Source organism: Podarcis melisellensis (assembly GCF_964234715.1).
Source record: "Podarcis melisellensis genome assembly, chromosome: 7".
In the NCBI taxonomy this organism is placed as follows: Eukaryota; Metazoa; Chordata; class Lepidosauria; order Squamata; family Lacertidae; genus Podarcis; species Podarcis melisellensis.
Window position 1 is genome coordinate 58,609,085 of NC_138539.1, and position 19,301 is coordinate 58,628,385.

At 44.9% G+C, this 19,301-nt stretch overlaps 1 long non-coding RNA gene across 1 annotated transcript; it reads left to right on the plus strand.

The window, feature by feature from the left end:
- Positions 1-215: 215 nt before the first annotated feature.
- On the plus strand, positions 216-12,458 carry LOC309374597. The gene is made up of 3 exons (XR_014170640.1): positions 216-1,925; positions 4,924-5,038; positions 12,274-12,458. It is a non-coding gene; the product is annotated as an uncharacterized lncRNA (long non-coding RNA).
- The last annotated feature ends 6,843 nt before the right edge of the window (positions 12,459-19,301 follow it).

Genomic DNA, 19,301 nt, shown 5'->3' on the forward strand with positions numbered 1-19,301 from the left:
GATTGCTTTTTAAGGAAAAAATGCTGCAAACAAACATCTGCTGAAAGCAAAAGGAATGTTATCATAATGCCAGGGTGAGGTGATAGGGAAGGGGAGAGCAAACATCAGAGTGGGGAGAGAGGGCTCGGAAGAGGAGCTCTGTTGTGGCTGTTGGGTCAAACTTGTAAGATGAGGTGCAATTATTTCCACCAGAAAGGAACCACCCCAAAAACTCCCCAAGACCTGTTTGCCTGCCATTTGGCAGGTTTCTTGTCTGACCTAAGTAACTCATGTATTGATTATTACTTTTCATGGTCCAGTGATGAGTACCGGTAGTTAAAGGGTTCCCTAGTAAGCATGGGCTTAAGCTATACCCTGTTTGTTATCTTCCCAAGAAGGAAAAACAACAATATTTGCAGCATACCCTCCAACATTTCTCAGACAAAAATAGGGACATCCCGTTCCCTAATGATAATTTTACTATCTATACCCCACACGTCTTACTGGGTTGCCCCAGCCACTCTGGGCAACTTCCAACATACTGTATTTTTCGCTCTATAAGACGCACCTGACCATAAGACGCACCTAGTTTTTAGAGGAGGAAAACAAGAAAAAAAAAATTTAGAATCAAATGTTGTTGAAGAGGCTTTGCGCAGCAATTCCTCTTGCTGTTCTGGCTTCAGCGATAGCTGCGCAGCCTGCATTCGCTCCATAAGATGCACACACATTTACCCTTACTTTTTAGGAGGGAAAAAGTGTGTCTTATAGAGCGAAAAATACGGTATATAAAAACATAATAAAACATTAAACATTTTTTAAAAACCTCCTATGTTTAGGGAGATTTGATCTCTCTCAGCATCAGTGTCCCTGTAGAGTTTTTGGAAGTGTGTCTCCCAGGTCATTGGCGAGATGTGACAGTCTGCCATTGGTGGACTGCTAGTATGAAGGAGTATTATGGTCTTCCAGAAAAGGGCAGGATTTTTGGATTTGGCTGCATGAATAACCCGTGTCCAGTTCTTTGTTGTTGCTTCCTTTTTCTTCCAGGTCAGCAGTTTTTTGTATTGCCTTTTGTGATACAGGAGATCCATTGCAGAGGCTGGGGTTGTATTGGACGTGAAGGCTTGGTGTTCAAGGCTTTTTTGGCGTTGATACAGTCCTTGTCAAACCATGGCTTGGAGTGGTGTTTTTGGCATCTCCTGTCAGTTCCGTGACTATTGCTGAGAGGCTGATGTAATTCTCAGGTTAGGTCCTTGTAAGCCATCAGGAGGCTTACCTGATTAGTGTATATTTCCAGTATCGTCTAGGCAAACTCCTAGTATCCTAGTATCTTTGGCAAACTCCTCTAGAGTGAAAGGCCACACTCAAGGTAGCCCCATGTGGCTTAGTTATAGTCAACCTATTAATGGAAGGAACTTGGTGTAATAAAACCCATACATGATTCTAATATAAGTTAGCAGCCTCTCCAATGCAGTTCAGAGCTCAAATTGATTAAAATGCAATTAGGCCATAAAGCTCGCTGTTTATTACCTCAGCTGTTTGTCAAAGGCATAGAGCGAAAGGAAGGGTTTGTTTCCCCATCTCTCCTTTTTTCCTCTTCTTTTTCTTGTGAGTTTATTTCTGATCAGTGCCAAGCACACTCATTAGCCAGGTACAGGGCAGAAATAAAATGTTATTGCCGTGCCACTTAATCCATAGTCCAATCAGAGGGCAGTATTCTCTACAGCTGTCAAGGGAGGATTGCAGGCAGTTTTTCGAAACTTTTATTTTCCATTCACTAGTGCCTGGGAGCTACTGGACAGATACATTCCTGCAGCTGAAACGGCCGATGTTCTGACTGATTGTTGTCATGTGATCGCTGGTTATTCAGAAACTGAAAATAAGATAAAGGCAGTTAAAGGAAGAGGATGGGAAAACGAGAGCAGCAAGTTCTAACAATTAACTGGAAGGTGAGCTTGCATACAAACGAAGAAATATTTTATTTACACATGTGTACACCACCCAATAACCGAACATTATCTGGGCAGAGAGCAAGTAAATTTACAAGCCATAGTTGAAAACAACAACAGGCAAGCAAATCATCACAATGGTACATGGAATAGCTAAAGGGCATTTTTCACATATGAAGCATAAATTGGCTCTAATGGCTGCAACATACCATGTGTGCCACCTCAGTCTCCAAGCAGTGCGAGATTCCAGAGATTCCAGGCCCATACCAAGTGATCAACTTTCCTTTTGGAAATGAGGTACTGCAGAGACTGTGTTGTCTTTATGACATATGGTTTATTTACACACGGATACAAGCTGAGGCTATGATGGAGGGGTTCACAGCATAAACACCCCCAAAGTGTCTTGTTTCTCCCATAGCTGCAGGCTTGGATTCAAGCAGAAATCAAACATTGCTTTGGATCTCTCTCCAGCTTGATGCCTTCCATCTATGTCACATCACTGCTCCCCAAACTCCCTACTCTAAACTCTGTTGAGGGAGGAGTCGCCACCAATTTGCCATCTTGCACGGAGCACCTTAATTCCACTTAATGGCTTATCACACAGGCTATCACCTGGCTAGGAGGCTAGCTTAACTATTCCAAGTATTAGAACTGATTAAATTTTAACACTTGCTGGATCCAAGGATTAGAGGGGTATGGCACCCAGCTCAGCACCCCAAACTGATAACAATATATTTGATTTATCGTTTGAATTCTCACCCACATTTACAGTGTTCATAGCTGACCTGACAAAGCAAGGGAGGCTCAAATGCTTTGTAGACAGTTGTAGATAGATAAACGGCTATATAAAATGCAATTATTTGTGTGATTCTCTGAGAGTAAGCCTGGCTGAACTCAGAAGAACTTGCTTCTAAATAAGCATGCATAAGATGTCACTTGTGGAATCATCCAACCTTGGACTCTTTAATAGTGCCCTTAAATGCCAAGCTTTTAAACGTGTTTCATTGGGATTTTGCAGTTTGAATCCCCTGCTCTCCTTGCTTTGAACCCTTTTAAATTTTCTTAAATGTTATACACAATGTTTTATATTCTTTCCCCATGACTGTACTGTTTTGTGCAGGGTAGTTGCGTTTGCTAGGGTGGAATAATCCCAAACAATTCTTATAATTAATGATGAAGGAAAAGAAATGGCAAGAGCTGATATGGACATTTGTTATAGAAGTAGGTCACATTTTAAGAGCTAAAACTATGAACTTTTTTGAAACAAAGAGATGTGTAAAGAACTCGGTTCAGTTGCTGGAGTGTGCTGAGGTTAGTGATGGGGAAAGGGAACAATTCTTACTCCATCTCTCTGCCTTGGGGCTCGCAAAGATGGATGGGTTACAGCCAGAGACAGAAATTAATTTCCTATGGGGATAAACAGAAATATACAGAGGGAAGTTGAGGTCATCTGAGGACAGGTAATAATGAAATTAGAGTTAATGAAGATTAGAGGACACCGGACCCAGCTGGGCTCCCCCTAAGGTTCTAAGGGGGCTTCTCACTGGAAAAATGTATTGGAAAGAAAATCTGGGAAGCAGGTTACAACTGCAGCCTGATCCAAAGGGTAGGAAAACCCCCAACAACCTTGGGCTGTTCAAACCTAACTTTCAGCATTTCACAAGGAATACACCTTTTTATTTTTTTTTGCCCCTTAAGCCCCATGTAATAAACAGGCTGCTTCTGGCCAGAGATCCGTATAGACCAATATTGTATAGAATAATGTATTCTAAGCATGCCCCCTTGACTACTAGTATCTTATAAGGCACTAGAAATTTTCTCTCCTCTAAAAAGCAAACATCTGCTTAACATAATTTAGAATGCAGTAGAGTAAAAATCTCATCTTCTTGCATTTCAGTGGGAAAATCTCAGTGACTTTGATGAGGTCATATTTTTTTTTCTTTTTTTCTTTTCGAAACTAAAATCATCAGGTAGGAAAATATTTCATGATTTCTGAAATAAACTATATAATGGCAGGGGTGCCGACTTATAAAAAATATTGGGGGGGGCGGGGGCCCATACCGACTTATAAAAAATATTGGGGGGGCCCAAGACCTCCAAACCGCTGCTGCTGGGGGAACAAAAGGGGCGAGCCCCGGGCTGCCCCGACCTTAAGTGAACCTGTGAGGGCCCGCCCTTTGCGGCAGCCGATTGGCTGTCGCCGTGGGCGGTGAATATTAATGAGCTAGGGGGAATCCCCACTTCTCGCGGGGCTGACGCCAGCCCCGCGAGATTGTTGATGGGTCGAGAGCCCGCAACCCCACCCCCTCTCTAGATCAGGAGTGGCTTTGTTTTAACTCATTACTGAATGTATTTTAAAAGGTAATTATCGTCAAACAAGGAAAATAAAAAATACCAACATAATTTTGTGATTTTACAAAGCATAATATAACTAATAATTTTCTTAAATTATTGGGGGGGCAGAGCCCCCCAAACGATTTTTTGAGGGGGCTCGGGCCCCCTCAGGCCCCATGGAGTCGGCGCCTATGTATAATGGCCTGGTATATACAACCGTAAGCTAAACCAGGGCTTACTGAAACTGTACAAAACTACATTGATCTCCCCTGGTCCCTTTTAATGGCACTCCATAGCGAGCTGAGCTAGTGTTTGACATAGTTTGTCATTCGAACTATGACTCGTGGTTAAACTCTAACCCCAAGCTGTAGTCCAGGACAAACCTAGTTAGTGAGGAAGCAACATGCTAAGCTAAACCTTGTCTTAGCTTGGCATGGCAGAGCATAAGAGGATTTGAATAACAGAGCAGCTGTGAGCTCATCTCTAGAAATTGCACTTTTCTGTGATCTCAGTAAGCTATGGTTTGGCTTACTGTGCCATACAAACCAACTCAATATGTACTTAGGCCAATGTAAAATTCTTCTGTGAAATGTTGCTACTCATCTTGAGCTGCTTCTTGCTTTTTCCGAGCTCCTTGAAAGTTTTTTTCCCTTCGTCTTTGCAGGAATCTTCAAATTTGCCTCAAAATTTCAAGTTACAGGAAAGCCTTGCCTCAGCCACCTATTCACACCAACCATAGCCTTTCAGCAGAACATCCAATGCCAGTACCATGAAGACTGGTAAGTGGCCATTAATGTTTTCTGAAGATGCCAGGAAGGTATGAGTGGAACTTGGCTAAAACATTTATTAGTCTTCTTAAATTATTTTTGCTTACCTAAAAATGAACCCTCAAAACTGACTTTGTGTTTTGGCTATGACAACATTTGTAATATGTATTGTATCGTGAGAAGCATATTGTGCAGTGTGAAGGGGGTGCAAAGGATTGCACAGCTCCATAGCTGTAGTAGTACCCACCATAGCGGAAAAATGAGTAGCTTCAGCAGCTCATTTTAGGCCATTTTCTCCCCACACTTTTCAGAACCCAGGTGACATTGCTATCTTTGGTTTCATTAGCCTTGAGAGAACAAGATTAAGACACAAAAATGATTGATGGAGTTAAAGTCCTTCTGATACATTATTTCCACACCATTTGAAATCTGATGCTCTCATAATGGTTGGTCATTTGTGACATTGGTTCCACATTAATGCTCCACAGAGAAGGTGAGGGTAACCTAAGGTCCTTTTATCATGAAGATATTGAGAAAGATTCTTCCATGTCTCAGTACAAGTACGGTGACTATTCCTAGACTATTGCCATCCATATAAGAGTAGGTTTTTCATAAACTTCAGAGAGTTGGCATCTTCTTCAATGTCACATGATGTGGGATTGATTCCTTTCTCATGCTTTCGTTACACCCTTTTGTGAGATCTCTACTTTTTATGTAACACCCTAATAAAACGTTAATGACAACATACTTCTGTTACCCCTGTCATCAGATGTTCTAGGTTGTTCGACATTTTGAGTTTATAGAAAAGTACACACACACACACACTTTACAGATGTGTGTGTTTGTCAGAATTCAGTGCAGAGAGTCTTCCTGCCTGCTCTGCAAAAGCTAACAAGCAGCAAGAGAAAGCATAGCTATTGTGCATCCTGGTCTACCATATCTTTTCCAGCTGCAGCAATCAAGACTGAGTTTTGCCCTATAGTAGGCTGGGGTGGGCATGGTGGTCAGTGGTAGAACAGGGCAGGCAGTGCATTAGCTTCAACCTCTTCCATGTGTAGCTTTTAACTTGGGTTAACACATGCCACTCATGTTTACTCTGGCCTGGAGTATAGAGAATGCAGATAAACTGGTGAGTAGTACTATTACTGCCTTATAAAACTGCAACTGGTCTTGAGGCTTTTTTGGAATCTTCCAGCTCTGTGATTCTGTGGTTGATAAAGGCATTCTCTCCCGCCCCCTTGGAAACAACCATTTATCTGGTGAGTGGGGGTTTCAAAGAGCAGCCTGAAAGGGCATTCCTTGAGCACCCTTGATTGTGAAAGATGTTATACGCTGGCAGTGTCCCTTGGGCATGGTCAATACAGGGGTGAAATGATCTCTTCAGCTTGCAACCAGGCAACTCACAAGAGACTCAGGTGCCTTCTCAAAAGGCTTGTAGTGTTATATGGTTACACATGTAAAAGAACATACCAGATTGTTAATCTACAGGGAATGTATATGTTCATGAATGTGTGCGTGTTGGAGTAGGAGCATTTATTCCTGCAAATATCCATTTGCATTCTAAAGTAGTACACTCCAGACATAGGCTTACTACTCTTGATGGATAATGGAGCTGACCTGCCACAGGTGTTTTCAGTGTAGTAGCATACTCTCCAACATTTCTACAATGAAAATAGGGGCGTCCTATTCCATTGCAGTGGTACCTTGGTTTATGAACCTAATCCGTTCCAGAAGTCCGATCTTAAACCAAAGCGTTCTTAAACCAAGTTGTGCTTTCCCATAGCAGCGGGGGACTCAGTTTACAAATGGAACACATTCAACATGAAGCGGAACATGTTCTGCTTCCAAGGTAAAGTTCACAAACCAAAACACCTACTTCTGGGTTTGCAGGACTCTTAATCCAAGTTGTTCATAAACTAAACCAAGGTATCACTGTGTTGTTGTTGTTTGTTGTACCTCACCAATCTGACTAGCTTGCCCCAGCCACTCTGGGTGGCTTCCCGCATATAAAAACATAATAAAACATTAAACCTGTCTTCTAAAGGTTGTATAGTTACTTATCACCTTGACTGGGGGATAACTCCATACTCTCCAACACCTCTCTGATGAAAATAGGGATGTCCTGAGGAAAAGCAGGACATTCTGGGATCAAGTCAGAAACCGGGATGGCTTCTGTAAATACGGGACTGTCCCTGGAAAATAGGGACAGCTGGAGGGTCTGTAGTAGGCCCTAAGCAGTGGTACACTTGGGTAATTTAGACTCTGGTCATACAGGTTCCCCTTTGGACAAAATTGTAATGTGTATTACTTCACTTATGCCAATGTTCTTACTTCTCCTTTTGCTCATTCTGTTGAATGGGACCCTAGACTAACCATCCCCCAAGTCCTGTTGAGTTCTCCACTGACCCTAAGGTTAAATATATTAAGCGACTTGATCTTAAATACCTACCATAAGTCTGTTTGCATGCCCCGACAATGAGTATAATACATGGAAGAAGGTGTGTCTGCAATAAATAACATGTATATTATTTTTTTTTGCCAAAAATCAATATAACTTGTTTTCCACGTAATGTATTTACTAGGTCCAATTGGTGGAGGCTGTTAGCATTTGATTGATATTTTGTTAAATATGCACACCCAAATTTTACCTCCTCTTTTCTTCTTCTTCTTCTTCCTCCTCTCATAGTAAATTTAAGCACTATAACACAAACTCCTTTGGCAATTTATGGCACTGGCAAGAAATGAACTGAGTTCAGAGATAAACATTTATTTCATCTCTCCTTGCGAGTGGGAACATAAAGCCATTTTATTTCTGAGTATTCAGTAGGATTTTACCCTGAGGCATGTCCGTGTCAAGGAATATAGGGCAATTTTTACTATGGTAACCTGTTCTGAAAACACAGCCTTCCGTTTTGTGAAAATTTCAATTAGCAGCAAAATCACTTTGAAAATAGTAGAACCATTCAAAGTATGCTGCAGTTACTAGGCTGCCATTCAAGCAAGAGATGTAAATATAAAACAAAGCGGTAAAGGCTGGCGAAACATCTGGTAATATAATTTTGCAGACATTGTTTCTGCTTCTTTGTTTAGCTTTCATTGATTTGTTTCTCCCTTTTATAATAAAATGAATTCCTTCCAAACAAAGGCTTATATCTCTTCTCATTTTAGGTAGACTTGGATTTGCAGGCTTGCGATGGGACAAGGCAATTGTAGCCTTTAATCGGACTACAGAAAATAGAGTTCACACTAGAGATTTCACACAGCAGTGGCGTGACATGAGAAGTCCTTTCCAAATCCTCCCTCCTGTGGAATTGCTAAAAAGAGAGGGAGTCTTTTCCATTTTGGAAAATTGGTAGTCTTGATGGTGTCTTCCAGTCTAAGAAGAGAAATGGCCCATTGGCAGCTCCTGGGGAGCATCTATAGCCAAGAGAATGAGTCAGGGACACTCCAAGACCTTTTGCTGCCTGAGGCAAAGGACAAAATGGCACCTCCCACAACTTCATGTACAAAAGTCAACAAGCCTGCAGTTGAATATGTCTTCAACACAGGCAAAAGTGAGCATCCTCCATCATGCCATAATACACCAGGCTAGCTTACAAGGTGCGTGGCAGGCCACACTGACACCCACACAGGAAGAAGAAAGGAGGAAATCTCCAGTGTTCAGGGCAAAGTTTATTAGCCCCAGTGCATTTTGGGAGAATTTTTTCTTCATGACACTCTTATTCTGTCCTGGAAGAAAGATTTATTCTGAAATGCATTGGGCCTGATAACTGCCAAGTATCCAGTAAAAGAATATTCTCCTTTCTTTTTTCTATGATTGGTACTTTCCCTTTCGTTTTTCTTCTTCAGAAGCGTCAGTTCCCAAAATTCTGTGACACTCTACAATGACCACGAAATAGACCCTGAGATGCAGATAGGAGCAACAGTCTGCATTCACAATAGTTTGAGTCACTGGAGACACCAGGGGCCTGGAATGGGTTTAACCCCAAGTACACTCTTTTGACTCTACCTCCCCCGATAAGCGAGCAATTGTGATATTCTATTAGGAGGAAAGTGAAGCAGGTGAGGGGAAAATGTGCCTTTTGCCCCCTCAGACATGGCAGCCTGGTTCTCACTGACAGGACTCCCATGGAAGTAAGGGTAGAACGTAATGCATAACTAACTAACTAACTAACTAACCCAAAGAGAGATGTAATGTGTCTCAGTGGAAAGAAGCACTTGGAAAAATTCGGTATTTCCCATGGGTTCCTGTATTATTCAAATGACATACATGTTGCTAGTAAAATAATAACTGAAGCTGTACTCTTGAGGACCATGCAAACAGTTTTGTGCACACAGGCAGGGCCTCTTCTTAAAAATTTCCTACCACCAAAACCTGCATTTTTCAGATTGACAAACCATTTTAGAAAGTGGGGAGCATCTGACGGTAGCTTATGATGCACTGCGGAGAACTAATATTTGGGAGTGCGGAGAGATCAAAAGCCCCACCACATGTGCCCCTCAAAGGTTGTCTCAGGATTGTCGCCTCAGGGAACTGAGTCACTTAAAAGTTGAATGCATCTCTCTCAGATGGAAATGGGGCTCAGGGCAATTCCAAAGTAGTACAGCAAGCTATGCTTTCTTCATAGCCGTTGACTGTGATTTGTGGACAGTGTCTTCCATAGGAGCTTAGAGATTTTAATTTGTAAACACTCCTTTACTCATCCTCTGGACATTAAAGTGCACCTGGAGGCAAGATTATGAAAGCATTCTCAAGCCTTCAGTAAAAGAAAGAAGGAATATGGAGGGGCACCTTTAAACTCTGTGCTTTGATCTCGAAGCTGCCTTTGCAAATTGTTGTTTGATTTGGGCAAAGTAAGTTTCAAATTGATTGGATGTGCCGTGTGATCCTAAACATGTTTACTGAGAAGTAGTCCATGGAGTGCTGTGGTGTTTGCTCCCTAATAAGATACAACTTTGTCTGGCCTTAGCCTGATAATCTAGGATGGTTCAGTCAGAGGTTTGCAGGAATGTTTTGTGATGGCAGCTCTGCACCCTGTTTCATTTTGCTTGTGGTAGTGAAGCCCCTAACACTGATTAACTGGGGAAAAAAATGTTCAGTAGCACCTTATAGACCAACTACGGTAAGTTTGTTCTGATATAAGCTTTTGTGTGCATGCACACTTTTTCAGATACCAGATATTGATTAACTGAGTTAATGTGATGGGCACATAATATTGTTCACAAACATTCCAGCTAACCAATGTGGGAGCAGAGGGCAGCTGTGGGAATGTTAACAGTCCAGATTCTGTGAAGGCAAAGCAAGTTTTCAGTTTGGCTGGGATTAAAACTTCACACAAGCACAGATCTTCAAAAAAGCAAAACAAAAAAGTTCAAAGGTAACATTATCAAAGATAACTCACACCCATATAAAACTATATACAACATACCCAAAATAACAGATTTCTGAGGCAGATCACAACATGCCCCTTTTATTAAAGGTAAAGGGACCCCTGACCATTAGGTCCAGTCGTGACCGACTCTGGGGTTGCGGCGCTCATCTCGCTTTATTGGCCGAGGGAGCCGGCATACAGCTTCTGGATCATGTGGCCAGCATGACTAAGCTGCTTCTGGCGAACCAGAACCCTTTTCTTAAAACAATTGTATATTTTAGGGGACTGCAGTGACCACAATATTCACTTTGTACCTGTATTTTATAGTATTGTGATGCAACCCGATCTGTTTCAGATCTGCTCTGTGTCATTCTGATCAGATTTGTGATCTGGAATGAGATCTGATCTCTTAAATGTGAGCTTTGTTTGGCCCACATTGATTACAATGGGGGATCAAAAAAGAGCTGTAATTCCCCCCTTTTTTTTTACTGTGAAAAGTGGATGAAATTGTAGGCAAAGGAACCCATCTGGAGTGGATTAATCAAACCAAATTTCAAACAAATCAATCGATTAGCTTTTGTTTAGCTTTAAGAACGTTTTAAAAGTCTGTAACTTTTAAAACAAATTCTGTCAGAATTTAATATGAATTGCAGGCATGGTCACCATTTCTGAAGAGGGAATAAGCTAAAAGATTGGAGCGGTGTTTCTCCAACAAGGGCCGCCTTCCACTCTTACATGCTGGCTGGGACTGATGGGAGTTGTCGTCCAAAACACCTGGAGGGCATCAGGATGGCGGAGGCGGCCATGATGGCAATGGCAATGTAACATACGCCCCAATTCTCTAAACAGTGAAAAGTCCAAAGGTTCAGGGGTTACCCAGGTTGGGTTCACTTTGGAAAGAGATCACTGGGGATTTACTGGCAAAGATTGAATATAGATGGAGATGCACAATTTTAATAGCCCAACAAACAGCCCAAGTCCACCCTTCCCATATCACATCTCAAAGGTCATATTCCCTCCTGGGCAACATTCTGAAGGCCACATGCCACTGGTGGTTGGGGCCAGCAGCAAATGTGAGTCTTACCTTTCATCAATGGGCTACATTCTCACCATGCAAAAGGCAGAGGTTTCTAAACACGTGCACGTACACCCACCCACCCTCCAATATTCCTCAGGTGAAAATAGGGATATTTGTAGTTTTAATGTCATATTCTTATTTTTGCTTTGTGAGCAAAAAGGGAACTTTTCTTATACAGTAACAATATAAATGTGCATAAGTAAGTAAGTAAGTAAGTAAGTAAGTAAATAAATGCTTTTATGTAATTTTCTGCTTGTACATCTCATTTTTTAGGGTGCTAGTGCAATGCCTTAATTGTCCCCCAATCAATTTATTTCATTTGTGCTTTTTAAAAATCTAATCAACCAAATGTTATCTGGCTGCTTAAGAGGTTTCTCTTAATGCGCTAATGCATCTCTTGATATGATAAACTCATATTTGGAATGAGATTTCAATCGGATTCTTTCAAATTCCATCCATTACATTTTCTCTTCCTTTGGCTGAATTCATCATGACTGTTCCAGTCTAATGATGCCCACTGGTGATCTACTCTTGTCTTCCACACAGAGGTGGGTACTGCTCAGTGATGGAATAAGATACGCGTACATAACTCATGCCGCTCTTGGGGGTTCGTCCCTAGATGAAAGGCGTCATTATAACAATGTGATCATTATCATTATCATGAAAAATCTTCTTAAGGAAGCGATTCCACCCTTTGCTTCTGACACCTCATTTCTCTGTTGTCTCCAGAGCCCCCTTTGTATCTCCTAGGAGCGTCAGTTCACATCTTAATCTCTTTATGTGTAATCTCATTACAGATAATCCCATTTGCTGAAGATGTCAGGAGTACCTCGCCTCTATGTGAGGAAGGATTTCCACTCATCATCTCACTTTGTAACCGATCCCAGATACATTTATTGTATAAACAGTCTAGCTGGAGTGGGAATCTCCCTCAGGTTGGAGTTGTCTATGCTCTGCTGGTATAAAAAATATGTCGGGGAGATGCAGAATAGTTGGGATGTGGTGGGAGGGTGGGGGAGAGATACTGTCTTTTCCTTTCCAATTACTCTCAGCAAAATGACTCACTATTTACACTAGGTGGAGAGGGAATTTGTGATATTTTCCCAGCTAAAAGAACAAGATTTATAAAGTAATTAAAAACAAAAAGCTCTGAATGACTTTTAGAGACTCATTTATCTTGGACCCAGTCAGTCTTGTAGAAGAAGACACAGTGTGAGCCGTCCTTACTTTGATTCGGTGTGTTGTTTTGTTTAAAGTCAATTGCTGTTTTCATCTTGTCAGTTTGGGGGAGGATATAGAGGTCTCTCAGTTTGTAAAATGGGCCACAGTAGGTAACCAATGATGAGCTCCGGGAAGTAAAGGCCTTGAGGGGTGTAGGGCAGGATGACAGGGATAAAAACAAACAAACTTGGACGATAAATGATATGCGCAGCAGTTTGGGTGTGTGTGTGTGTGTGTGGAATGCTACTTCTTATGTTGTTTCCTCTAATATACTAATTCTTAATGCTATTGAGTGGGCTACTATCACTGATTTTGTTTAAAGATAAAAAATCCTGAAACCTAATATTCTTATTAATAGGAGGGGGGTGGAATAAAAAAAAAACCCCAGTCACTTTCATTTGATGGTTTTGTTGGGGGAGAGGGAGATGTTTGTACCACTCACCGACTGGCTAATGAATAATCAGATTTCACAGCTTGAGTGCTGGGGTGGTAATTTGGTTGCACGCCATGCTCCAAATCCATGGAATAGTGCTTCATTAATGTGAAGACCTGTATAATCAAACAATTAGCAGTCTCTTTGCTGCTAAAGCAGCTTTTCATCAGCATATATACTTCACTGGGAGATGAGTCTCAAATTGGCGAATCTGACAGCAGAACAAGTCTTCTACTAAATCATGGTGGCTAAGAAGAGTGTGGACACAAGACCCATGTTTTTAATGCCTGAAGGGCACGTTGTCACTCCAGGCATATCACACCGCATATGTTAATATAGCATCAAGGAACGAATGAAGTTGAAAGCCAGTGGACTGCCCATTCATTAGGGAAAAAAGGAGATACCTTACTGTATATGTGAAGCCATTATCAAAATGCATAGCAATCTTTTTCTGAAAGGCAATCTATCAAATTATTTCCTTTAAAACACAAAACAAAGCAAATCATCATTTTTCTATCCTCTACTCGTTTTGTTTGTTTTTACCAACCATGGTTCAAAAGTGTACTGAGATTGTAAGAAAATCTATGCTTGGAAGTAGCTTGGATAGTATATGTATGTGTAGCTTGGCTGAATTTAAAGTCAATTTGGGTTGAAAGAACCAAAAAAAACCCCAAACACCCTTAGGGAGAGTCAATACACAATGGGCAAAAACATGAATTTTCCCTTTGATGGCAGCAATGAAGTTCTGAACATGTGCAGTTTCAAGGGCCACATTGCAGGAGTTTGACAAATCTCTTACACAGGAAATAGCAGGCAGATTATTATTGTGATAACTGCACTCATGTCTATTTTACTATGTTCATGTAATGGGAAGCACCAATGACTGAAACACCAATGACTGAAACACCAATGGTAAGAGCAGTCAGGCTGGCTCGTTTCACACAAATTGCTTAGAAGCATACCTGTACATTTTGCTTCATAACTTTCTTCAGAGGAGGGTTAGGGATTCACCTTTTTCACTGATGTTTCCAGCGCTACTCAACCTCTCCTTTCATCAAAGAGCGGAGAAATGCAGAAAGCATCTTCTTGCAAATGAATGCAAATGTTGTTGTGATACAGATGGGGAACTAAGGCTGAAAAAAGTGACTGGCAGAAAGCCACATAGTGAATCCATGGCACCTAGGCTTCCCAAAGGCAAGTATACAATCAATGGACCACATTATATTATTCAATACACTAACCTTTTTCTTGCTTTCCCCCATAGAAGTAAAGAGGAACATGAAATAGCCAGCCTTCCACAAATGCATGTGATTCTCTCTAGCAGAGAAGTGGGTCATCTGTAGCTCTACAGATGTTGCTGGACAACTTCCATAATCTCTAACCATTTTCTGAGCTAGCTGGTGCTAATGAGTATTGGACTCCAACAATACCTGAAAGGCACAGGTTGCTGTAGGGTTTTTTTTATGATGGTTGCTCTCAACCATGGTGGCCATGATCTCTTCTTATCAGCTCATTGCATCCTGGGTAAGAATGTTCTAAGCACTGATAGCCATGCCTGATATTTTTCAGATTAGACTACTAGAACACATATTCTATGGCGTCCTGGAAGAACCTGATCATCTTCCAATCTGGATTTGGAATCACCTCTTCCAATCTGGATTTGGGACAGGAAACGTCTTTTGGATAGAATCTTCCTGGGTCACCCTAGTACGTAACCTGTTTCAAGAGTTGGCAGGGAAATGTCTCCTAGACCTCTCAGTGCTGCTGTTTGAATTCACCAACTGTGGTGTCCTTCTGGATCATCACAAAGGGATGGGAGACCCAGAAGGTAGTGCTGTGGGAGGGATGCTACTGTTCTTCTCCGTGGCTGATGGAGTTCATCAGCATTCCATCTTGTCCCCCATGCTGTTCAAAACTTATATGAAAATGCTGGGAGAAGTCATCTGGAGATTTGGGTTGCGGAGTCATCTATATGCAGATGATACCCAGCTCTGTTTCTCATTCATATCTGATCATAGGGAGGCAGTACAAATCTTGAAACACTGGTAGCTGTGAAGGACTGGCTGAGGCAGAGCAAACTGAAAAGCAGTTTGACGCTACAACAGAGTTGGCATTAAAGAAACATATAAAAGGCTTAGGTAAATAAATACATTGTAGATACACTGGCAAGTAGTGGATGGTGTGGCATGGAGGCTTTGCCCATTGGATCTCCCAAGTTGCTGCTGCTTACTGGAAGGAAAAAGAGAGAAATGAGGTAGCAGGAAGCTTGGCATGGTGCAAATGCGCTGTCAGGAGCGCTGGATTGGCTCCATGAGTGCATTTGCACCATGCTGACCTTCATGCCACTCCACACCTCAGTAAGCAGTGGCAACTCAACTGTCGGGAAAACCAGTAAGCACTGCCTTTCTACCACACCACCCACTAGTGAGATTAACAAAGAAGATCCATAGGGTCTAACTACATATGAGGATAATCTTGATGGAACCAAGACTCATGCTGCCCTTTTGGTTAAATGTTTTGGATATTGGTGCCATTTTCAAATTGTTTTTATATTTACTGTGAGCCATCTCGAGGAAGACATTGTGTTCTGAAAGGCAGCATAGAAGTTCTCAAAATAAATATATATTTTTAAAATGCTTTTAAGTAAGATCAGCACTGTGCAATGCAAGAGATAATGCTGGCCGGGGGCGGGGAATTAAATGCATAAGCTGCACTGATAACTATCAACTTGACAGTAATTGTCCAACAAGTAAAGATGATTTTCTTTTCTCTGATAAATATATATACACATACAATATTTGTAACCAGCATTTTCATTTTCGGGTCACTTGTTCTGCTGTCATAATTTGTTCTGACCAATCAGTTATATGTTGTAACAGATGTGCTAGATTGGAGCAGGCTGGAACATTTGGCTGCAGTAATACAGTTTGTATAATAGGGGTCCCAGCCAATGAAGCAAGTGCTTAACTGTTTCACACACCGGCTGAGGATTCAATCCATTATGCTTGCTGCTAACATTGTTTAGTTGCAGTGAAAGTTAAACAGGCTTCAGGTTTTGTGTGTAGCTCCAGATTTTATTTCTGCCAGTAGTGTAGTCCTGAAGATTCCTGTCCTATTGATCAAAGAGCAACTTTTATTCATAAAGTGTACATGCTCTATTTATTCTTTCATCTTGTAAGCTAAAATCAGCCCCTGTGTCAGCAGGAATTCAGTTTCTCCTTGGTCTCGCCAGTCTACCCAAGGCTGAAATGATGAATGCAGCAGAAGGCTGCAACTGAATTCACATCCTCAGCAATTCAGCATGCCCTGCACAGGTCCATCTTCTAGGCATTGTACAGTTCGTACAGGAGGCCTCTCAGTTTGATAAATAGGGTCCTCCCTTAAAGAGGGCACGTATTGCAGTGAGACCTGGACAACCGACACCCTGTGTTGTGGGTGGGAACATTTGGTAAGCCACAACACCCAATTGGTAGGTCCCTCGAAGCTGGGGACAATCTGGCCAATGGGATGCAGTCCAAATGGTTCGAGGGACCTATTTATGCCCATGCACGTGACCCAGAGCTTCCTCTTTCGGCACATGCATTCGCAACACCTGCCCACCTCTCCCTACTTTTAGGGCTTGTTGCATTTGACCTTGCTATGCCGTTGTGTGTCATCAGTCCGTCATTGGGACAGGGGCACAGCATGAATTTCCCCCACTTGGCTGATTGGCTGTTGCCATTTGGGTTTTGCCTGCCGCATAGCAAATCGTCACAACTTGTAAAGTTGTGGATAGGCTCTGGTTCAAGTGATAGGGGTGGGAGAACGCGCTTGCCATCCCTATGTGAAGGGTATTTCATTAAAGGAATCCAGGGACTCAAAGGTTTGGTCAACCCCTGTGAGGGGGTTGTGCCCATATCTGAGTCCAGGGGGAATTTGGGTGGTGGAGTTAGCCCATGCCCGGCTTTCCGCTTATCCAGGTGTTCACCCTTGGCTGACCTATGCTGGTGCCCTGGGTCAGCGCTATCTGCATGGCAGGGAGATAGTTGAACCAGAGCCTATGCAACCAGTTACCGTATTTTTCGCACCATAGGACGCACTTTTTCCCTCCTAAAAAGCAAGGGAAAATGTGTGTGCGTCCTATGGAGCGAATGCAGGCTTTCGCTGAAGCCTGGAGAGCGAGAGGGGTCGGTGCGCACCGACCCCTCTCACTCTCCAGGCTTCAGGAAGCTATCCGCTAGGAGTGGGAGACCCAGCTCTCCCACCGCTAGTGGAGCGCTGCACTAATCCAGAAGCTTGGGGCGTGCGGAGCTCAGCGCGCCCCAAGCTTCTGGGTGCCGGCAAGGTCTCCGCTAGCCCTGGGAGAGCCGGGCGACGTCGCCCGGCTCTCCCAGGGCTAGCGGACCACTGCGCTAATCCAGAAGCTTGGGGCGTGCGGAGCTCAGCGCGCCCCAAGCTTCTGGGTGCCGGCAAGGTCTCCGCTAGCCCTGGGAGAGCCCCGCGACGTCGCCCGGCTCTCCCAGGGCTAGCGGACCACTGCGCTAATCCAGAAGCTTGGGGCGTGCGGAGCTCAGCGCGCCCCAAGCTTCTGGGTGCCGGCAAGGTCTCCGCTAGCCCTGGGAGAGCCCCGCGACGTCGCCCGGCTCTCCCAGGGCTAGCGGACCACTGCGCTAATCCAGAAGCTTGGGGCGTGCGGAGCTCAGCGCGCCCCAAGCTTCTGGGTGCCGGCAAGGTCTCCGCTAGCCCTGGGAGAGCCCCGCGACGTCGCCCGGCTCTCCCAGGGCTAGCGGACCACTGCGCTAATCCAGAAGCTTGGGGCGTGCGGAGCTCAGCGCGCCCCAAGCTTCTGGGTGCCGGCAAGGTCTCCGCTAGCCCTGGGAGAGCCCCGCGACGGCTAGCGGAGACCTTGCCGGCGCCCAGAAGCTTGGGGCGTGCTGAGCTCCGCACGCCCCAAGCTTCGGGATTAGCGCTCCGCTAGCCGTGTCTAGGCTGCGGATAGCAGCCTGCTTCCCGGAGCGTCGGGCGCCCTTGAAGCAGAGCGCCCGGCACTTCAGGAACACATCCGCTGTGTGGAGAGCCTTGCAGGAGTTCCCCGCAAGGCTCCCCACGCTGCGGATAGCAGCCTGCCGCCCGGCGGGTGGGGCGCCCTGAAGCAGAGCGCCCCTCGCGCCAGGCATACATCCGCAGCTTGGGGAGCCCTGCAGCAGTTCCCCGCAAGGCTCCCCAAGCTGCGGATAGCAGCCTGCTTCCCGGAGCGTCGGGCGCCCTGTAAGCAGAGCGCCCGGCACTTCAGGAACACATCCGCTGCGTGGAGAGCCTTGCAGGAGTTCCCCGCAAGGCTCCCCACGCTGCGGATAGCAGCCTGCCGCCCGGCGGGTGGGGCGCCCTGAAGCAGAGCGCCCCTCGCACCAGGCATACATCCGCAGCTTGGGGAGCCCTGCAGCAGTTCCCCGCAAGGCTCCCCAAGCTGCGGATAGCAGCCTGCTTCCCGGAGCGTCGGGCGCCCTGAAAGCAGAGCGCCCGGCACTTCAGGAACACATCCGCTGCGTGGAGAGCCTTGCAGGAGTTCCCCGCAAGGCTCCCCACGCTGCGGATAGCAGCCTGCCGCCCGGCGCGAGGGGCGCCCTCAAGCAGAGCGCCCCTCGCGCCGGGCAGACATCTGCAGCGTGCAGAGCCCTGCAGCAGTTCCTCACAGGGCTCCCCACGCTGCGGATAGCAGCCTGCTTCCCGGAGCGTCGGGCGCCCTGAAAGCAGAGCGCCTGGCGCTTCGGGAACACATCCGCTGCGTGGAGAGCCTTGCAGGAATTCCCCGCAAGGCTCCCCAAGCTGCGGATAGCAGCCTGCCGCCCGGCGGGTGGGGCGCCCTGAAGCAGAGCGCCCCTCGCGCCAGGCATACATCCGCAGCTTGGGGAGCCCTGCAGCAGTTCCCCGCAAGGCTCCCCAAGCTGCGGATAGCAGCCTGCTTCCCGGAGCGTCGGGTGCCCTGAAAGCAGAGCGCCCGGCACTTCAGGAACACATCCGCTGCGTGGAGAGCCTTGCAGGAGTTCCCCGCAAGGCTCCCCACGCTGCGGATAGCAGCCTGCCGCCTGGCGCGAGGGGCGCCCTGAAGCAGAGCGCCCCTCGCGCCGGGCAGACATCTGCAGCGTGCAGAGCCCTGCAGCAGTTCCTCACAGGGCTCCCCACGCTGCGGAT